At 40.9% G+C, this 8,109-nt stretch overlaps 1 pseudogene; it reads right to left on the bottom strand.

The window, feature by feature from the left end:
• Positions 1–5,194: 5,194 nt before the first annotated feature.
• On the bottom strand, positions 5,195–6,055 carry LOC119524213 (annotated as a pseudogene).
• Between the last annotated feature and the right edge of the window lie 2,054 nt (positions 6,056–8,109).

Genomic DNA, 8,109 nt, shown 5'->3' with positions numbered 1-8,109 from the left:
CATTGTGGTCAGAGAATGTGCTTTGAATAATTTCAATCTTTTTAAATTTATTGAGGCTTGTTTTATGTCCCAGCATATGATCTATTCTGGAGAAAGTTCCGTGAGCACTAGAAAAGTATGTGTATCCTGGTGATTTGGGATGTAATGTCCTGTAGATGTCTGTTAAATCTAATTCATTTATCAGATTGTTTAGGTTTTCAATTTCCTTATTGGTCTTCTGTCTGGTTGATCTATCTATAGGAGAGAGTGATGTGTTGAAGTCTCCCACAATTATTGTGGAAACATCAATTGCTTCCTTTAGTTTTGCCAATGTTTCTCTCATGTATTTTGTGGCACCTTGATTGGGTGCATAGACGTTTACGATTGTTATTTCTTCTTGCTGAATTGCCCCTTTTATTAGTATGTAGTGGCCTTCTTTGTCTCTCAAAACATCCCTGCATTTGAAGTCTATTTTATCTGAGATTAATATTGCTACACCTGCTTTCTTTTGGCTGTAGCTTGCATGAAATATTTTTTTCCATCCTTTCACTTTCAGTTTCTTTGTGTCCCTGTGTCTAAGATGGGTCTCTTGTATGCAACATATTGATGGTTCATTTTTTTTGATCCATTCTGCGAATCTATATCTTTTAATTGGGGAGTTTAATCCATTTACATTCAACGTTAAAACCGTGAAGGCATTTCTTGAATCGGCCATCTTATCCTTTGGATTATGTTTGCCATATTTTTCCCTCTCTCTATTAATATCCTTTATTGTACCCATACCGAATCTCTTTAGTACTGAACCTTTCTCCAAGTCTCTCTGTCCTGTCTTTGTTTCTCTGTCTGTAGGGCTCCCTTTAGTATCTCCAGTAGGGCAGGTCTCTTGTTAGCAAATTCTCTCAGCATTTCTTTGTCTGTGAAAAATTTAAGCTCTCCCTCAAATTTGAAGGAGAGCTTTGCTGGATAAAGTATTCTTGGCTGGAAATTCCTCTCACTCAGAATTTTAAATATATCGTGCCACTGCCTTCTCGCCTCCATGGTGGCTGCTGAGTAGTCACTACTTAGTCTTATGCTGTTTCCTTTGTATGTGGTGAATTGCTTTTCTCTTGCTGCTTTCAGAACTTGCTCCTTCTCTTCTATGTTTGACAGTGTGATCAGTATATGTCTCGGAGTGGGTTTTTTTGGATTTATTCTATTTGGAGTTCGCTGAGCATTTATGATTTGTGTATTTATGTTGTTTAGAAGATTTGGGAAGTTTTCCCCAACAATTTCTTTGAATACTCTTCCTAGACCTTTACCCTTTTCTTCCCCTTCTGGGACACCAATGAGTCTTATATTCGGACGTTTCATATTATCTATCATATCCCTGAGGTCCATTTCGAGTTTTTCAATTTTTTTCCCCATTCTTTCTTTTATGTTTTCATTTTCCATTCTGTCATCTTCCAGGTCACTGATTCGTTGTTCAACTTCCTCTAGTCTTGTACTATGAGTGTCCAGAATCTTTTTAATTTGGTCAACAGTTTCTTTAATTTCCATAAGATCATCCATTTTTTTATTTAGTCTTGCAATGTCTTCTTTATGCTCTTCTAGGGTCTTCTTGATTTCCTTCATATCCCGTACTAGGGTCTCATTGTTCATCTTTAGTTCTTTGAGTAGCTGCTCTAGGTGTGTCTCTTCTGGTCTTTTGATTTGGGTGCTTGGGCTTGGGTTATCCATATCGTCTGGTTTTTTCATATGCTTTATAATTTTCTGTTGTTTTTGGCCTCGTGGCATTTGCTGACCTTGATAGGGTTCTTTTAGGGTTTGTAGACCAGTTGAAGTCCTTATCTCTAATTTATCAGTTCTACAGCTTCGTGGAGTACACTTTCTCTAACTAACCAGCAGGTGGCGTCCACGAGCCACCTGTTCTCCACAAGCCAGATCTCCCCTGCTTAGCCTTTTTGGTGAGTGGGGGAGTGAGTCTTGTGGGGCCCAATTGGTGTCCCAAGCTTGCGTGTGTAGTTGGTGTTGCCTGCCCTGTATGTGGGGCGTGTTTCTGGGCAGTCGGGGAGGGGGGGTGGCCCTAACAATCAAATCTCCCTGATGATCCTAGAGTTTTAAAGCTACTGCAATAGTCTAATCCTTCAGTTCAGTCCTGCCACAGTTTGTCTCTGCCACTGACCCACAAGTCTTTGGTATTGGCGTACGGCTCCTGAGACTTGCAAGTGGGCCCCTCTTCCAGGCTGTGCACCCCGGGTCCTCTGTTGAGGGATGACTGTGCTATGTCGCAGGTGAGTGCCGTCCCCCCAGGGCAGTTCTGGGCTGCTGGGCTGTGTTGGGAGGCTCCCAGTCTGCTCAAATGATGGCTGAATGGGGCTCTGTTAATTCACACTGCTCCCCCTTCCCAGCTCTGGGACATTCAGCTGAGGTTGCAGGGAAGGCTAATGTCCACGCCCAGTTTTGTGGTGTGTGCCTGTTATTTGAAGCACTTCCGTCACACTGGGTTGTCTGGGGCAGCTCTGGGCTATGGGGCTGGCGATGGGCAGGAGTGTTTCCTGTCCACCAGGATGGTGGCTGTGAGCGGAAACCCCCCTTTTCTTGGGAAGTTGTGTTGTTTAGTGAATTTTCTCAGCCACTGGATTATTGCCTTTTGTCTCAGAGCTCTCTTAGTTCTGCTCTTGACTTGATGTGCCCAAATTTCAATTCTTTGAAGCTTTCTGTATTGAGCTTCTTAGAGTAATTGTTTTAGAAAAAGCAAAAAGGATTTAAAAAAAAAAAAAAAAAAAAAAAAAAAACGGCCCTCCTCAGAGATCTAATGGGTTATTGAAATGCTAATAGACAAAGCAACCAGGGCCATTAAGGAAAAGTGCCCAGGGCAGAGAGATCAGCCTTGCTTCGGGATTTGCATATGCGCCTTAAGGCCTGATCTCCGCCCTTCCCCTTTCTGTGTTCACCAGAACTCCAAAAATCCTCTGCTTTTATTTTGGAGTTTTTCGTGTTGTTTTTTTTCTATGCCTGTCTCCTCTCTGCTTGGCTGGCTGCTCTCAGAGTCTCTGGTGTCTGGCCTCAGTCTATCTATGGTTGGAGTTTGAATCAGTAGAATGAGTTTCCGGTAAGAGCAGCCACTGCAATTCTCCCTTCTCCTTCCTGGAGCTGACAGCCCCTCCTCCCCCGGGACTGAGCCTGGCAGGGAGGGGCGCGGGTCCCCTGGCCGCAAAAACTTACAGATTTCGCTGATCTCAGCAGTTCCACGTTTTCATGAGTGTTGTATGAAGTATGCCCAAAGACAGATTGCTCTGTGGTGTCCAGTCCACGCAGTTCCTGGCTTTTTACCTACTTTCCTGGAGGAGTAACTAAAACATACAGCTCACCAGTCTGCCATCTTGCCCCGCCTCTCTCTATACTTCATTTTTATACAGAAGGAGAATAATTTTTGGCCCACAAGAAAATTATGAAGGATTTATTTATCTGTATGTGGACAATGCTCTAGGTAAACTTTTAATAGAAGTCTTTCACATACAAATATAAAGCACAGATCATAAATATACAACTTAAATGCTTTTCAAATTAACACACACGTATAAGCAGCACCTATTCAAAGAAATAGAAAGTTACAAGTTCCCCAGAATCTACCCCCTTACCCTTTTCCAGTCACTACCTTCTTCCAAGGTAACGACTCTCCTAACTTCTCCCACTGTAGATTACTTTTGCCTGTTTTTGAACTTTATATAAATTGAATCATATACAATATTCTCTTTTGTGTTGGCTTCTTTTTACTCAGCATTATGTCTGTAAGATTCATCCTTGTGTGTAGCAATAGGTCATTTATTCTCATAGCTGCATAGTATTCCTTTGTATTAATGAACTACAATTTATTTATTCACAGATTGTGTTAGTTTTATAATTCGAAAAATTAAGTTTAAAAAATAAAATTTGGTTGAAGTTAAAATTGACATTGGAGGTATTTTAAAACTTGAAATTTTTACCCAAGATTAGTCTGTATTTATCTGTCTTAAGAGGTTAATTCCCCCATGTTCTTTATCTCCTTTGAGTTCTCTCTTTGGGGCCTTTGTTCATTAGTATCTCCACTATTATAGAATGAAAAGAGAAACAGGGAAAGAGATGAAACTTAAATCACTTAGTTTATTTTTATTTTTTTCCTGAAATTTTATTGAGATGTAGTCACATACCATACAGTCATCCAAAGTGTACAATCAGTTGTTCACAGTATCATCGTATAGTTGTGCATTCATCACCACAATTTTTGAACATTTTCATTACTCCAAAAAGTAACAATAAGAATAAAAATAAAAGTAACAAAAGAACACCCAAAGTATCCCATCCCCCATCCCTCCTATTATTTATTTACTTTTTTTTTTTTTTGCAGTTTTAGTATTTTATTCAAGTTTTATTTTAAGTGATGTTAATTACAGCATTTGAAAGGGATGGTATAATTCCACACAAAATGGAAGACTCTAAAATGTTTCCATTAAACTACTAAAAAATAAACTGAGTGGTAAGAATACAACAGAAGTCCAATTTAGATTCCGAATGCTGTCACCATGTGATTACAGTCGCGGAGACTCTTCCCAGCTTGCAAATGGAGCCCCTGGAAGTTATTTAGTAGTGGTGCGAGGGCACAAAATCACAACACGAGAGGGAATTAAGTCCTGAATTATAGGCTTTATCACATCCACCCTCTTTACCCCAAAATGGCACAAAAGAAACAGCTACCATGCCCTGCAGACTACTTTTGGTGTAAAAGAGGTGATGGACTGGGGTGGAAACAGGTCGTGAAGATCTGTCTAAAAAAGTCCATTGGAGATGAGTTTGTACACACCATTAAGCAATGAGCCTGTCTGCAACTGGGGTTAGGAAACCTAGGTTCAATTCTCAGGAAATCACAGTTTCATTCATTTATTCAACAGGAATTTACAGAGTGCCTACACATTATCAGCTTCCACTTGCAGCCGTTTCAGATAAAAAAGAAACCTGATATCTCTAGAGGGACCACTAAATTTCCCCCACAGTATACAGCTTAAAGGACCTTTTTTTGGAATTGCGTTTCATTTGTACCTCTGAAAGGGGAACACTTTAAAGCTGAATCATCTTTAAACCTGGAGGTCTAACATGATATTTAGCAATACTTGCATCCTAGACATACAACATTAAAAGATGCACTAAATTCTGAAGGTAGCAATGCTGCAAAATAGTTTAAAATTAAATGATTGTACAGTATTCATTTATGCTTGAAATTCCAGTCCTAGACCAAGCTTGTGGCCACCAGCATTGACGTTCTTGCCCTCCAGCAGAGCTGACTGTGTCAGTTTGATACCTGGCTTTAGGGTCTGAGTGTATCCTAAACCTATCAGGCTGGAGTTGTTCACTTTAGCAGAGAAGCATGCGTCAGGGTGGGTCTGGTACTTGGCTGCTATTTTGAAACGAGTGTTACTGTTTCCTGCTGTCCAGGAGAGATTGACTGCGATCTCCAACTTCTTGTTCACCTTCTGGTAGATGAAGCCGCCATGCTCTGTCCAGTCATTCACATTAGTGTGAAGCTTGAAATCATCAGTCTTGTAGCCACCTGCAAAATTACTCTGTGTCACTCAGGACTTTGCAGTCTTAAAATTCATGTGATAGCCAGCCAGCCAACCCTCATAACGCAGCACCAGAGCACCCCGGATTAAAGGACCAGCAATATCAAAATCCATGTCGCAGCCAGGTTGATGTGCTCCTGCTTGTACCCTGTCTTGATTTTAGCATTTTTTTTCCCAGTGTTAGGTGAGAAGGATGAATCAAAGGTCAGCTTCAGTCCAAGTGCCAGCAGCTCTTCCACAGTAATCTCGGTGCCTAGTGTGTTGTCAGTGTTCCATTTCTCTGTAAATGTCAGACCATATTCTGTCCATGTGTACTTGGTTTCCAGACTGCCCATCACTTTAGTGGTCTCAGTGTTGGCTGAGCCTGAGTTTGTAAATTCCAAGCCATTCTCAGATTTTGTTTTCAAATCGAGCTTTATTAAGCTAACTTCATAGCCCTTGGTGAAAACATCCCTGTCTGATTTCCCAAGATCAACATATGTTGGAGGCACAGCCATCTTCTGCTCAGAGGCAGTGGCGGCGGGCTCAGCAGTGGCTACAGCGGGGACTGCAGCACGAAGGAACTGTCATTTACTTTTTTTTTTTTTAATCTTCATTTTATTGAGATATATTCACATACCACTCAGTCATACAAAACAAATCGTACTTTCGATTGTTTACAGTACCATTACATAGTGGTACATTCATCACCCAAATCAATCCCTGACACCTTCATTAGCACACACACACAAATAACAAGAATAATAATTAGAGTGAAAAAGAGCAATTGAAGTAAAAAAGAACACTGGGTACCTTTGTCTGTTTGTTTCCTTCCCCTATTTTTCTACTCATCCATCCATAAACTAGACAGTGAAGTGTGGTCCTTATGGCTTTCCCAATCCCATTGTCACCCCTCATAAGCTACATTTTTATACAACTGTCTTCAAGATTCTTGGGTTCTGGGTTGTAGTTTGATAGTTGCAGGTATCCACCACCAGCTACCCCAATTCTTTAGAACCTAAAAAGGGTTGTCTAAAGTGTGCATAAGAGTGCCCACCAGAGTGACTTCTCGGCTCCTTTTGGAATCTTTCTGCCACTGAAGCTTATTTCATTTCCTTTCACATCCCCCTTTTGGTCAAGAAGATGTTCTCCGTCCCACGATGCCAGGTCTACATCCTTCCCCGGGAGTCGTATTCCACATTGCCAGGGAGATTCACTCCCCTGGGTGTCTGATCCCACGTAGGGGGGAGGGCAGTGATTTCACCTTTCAAGTTGGCTTAGCTAGAGAGACAGGGCCACATCTGAGCAACAAAGAGGCATTCGGGAGGAAACTCTTAGGCACAACCATAGGGAGGCCTAGCATCTCCTTTGCAGCAACCATCTTCCCAAGGGTAAAACCTGTGGTAGAGGGCTCAACCCATCGAACCACCAGTCCCCTATGTCTGTGGTCACGTTAGCAACCATGGAGGTGGGGTAGGCGAAGACCACTGCATTCTCCACAGGCTCCTCAAGGGGGCAGTACATCTTTTTTTTTCCCTTGTTCTTCTTTTTTTTTTTTTTTTTAACTTTCCCTTCTTTTTTAAATCAACTGTATGAAAAAAAAGTTAAAAAGAAAACAAACATACAATAAAAGAACATTTCAAAGAGACCATAGCAAGGGAGTAAGAAAAAGACAACTAACCTAAGATAACTGCTTAACTTCCAACATGTTCCTACTTTACCCCAAGAAAATTACCTAATATAGCAACATTTCTGTGAACTTGCTCCTACTATATCCATCAGAAATTAACAGACCATAGTCATTCCTGGGCATCCCCAGAACGTTAAATAGCTTATCTGTTCTTCTTGGATTATTGTTCCCCCTTCCTTAATTGCTCTCTATTGCTAGTTCCCCTACATTCTACATTATAAACCATTTGTTTTACATTTTTCAAAGTTCACATTAGTGGTAGCATATAATGTTTCTCTTTTTGTGCCTGGCTTATTTCGCTCAGCATTGTGTCTTCAAGGTTCATCCATGTTGTCATATGTTTCATGAGATCGTTCCTTCTTACTGCCGCATAGTATTCCATCATGTGTATATACCACATTTTATTTATCCACTCATCTGTTGAAGGACATTTGGGTTGTTTCCATCTCTTGGCAATTGTGAATAATGCTGCTATGAACATTGGTGTGCAGATATCTGTTCGTGTCACTGCTTTCCGACCTTCCGGGTATATACCGAGAAGTGCAATCGCTGGATCGAATGGTAACTCTATATCTAGTTTTCTAAGGAACTGCCAGACTGACTTCCAGAGTGGCTGAACCATTATACAGTCCCACCAACAATGAATAAGAGTTCCAATTTCTCCACATCCCCTCCAGCATTTGTAGTTTCCTGTTTGTTTAATGGCAGCCATTCTAACCGGTGTTAGATGGTATCTCATTGTGGTTTTAATTTGCATGTAATAGCTAGTGAAGCTGAACATTTTTTCATGTGTTTCTTGGCCATTTGTATTTCCTCTTAAGAGAACTGTCTTTTCATATCTTTTGCCCATTTTATAATTGGGCCGACTGTACTATTGTCATTGAG

The sequence above is a fragment of the Choloepus didactylus genome, chromosome Y (assembly GCF_015220235.1).
Source record: "Choloepus didactylus isolate mChoDid1 chromosome Y, mChoDid1.pri, whole genome shotgun sequence".
Taxonomy (NCBI): domain Eukaryota; kingdom Metazoa; phylum Chordata; class Mammalia; order Pilosa; family Megalonychidae; genus Choloepus; species Choloepus didactylus.
The sequence above is the reverse complement of the archived record's forward strand: the minus strand, read 5'-3'. Positions and strand labels throughout refer to the sequence as shown.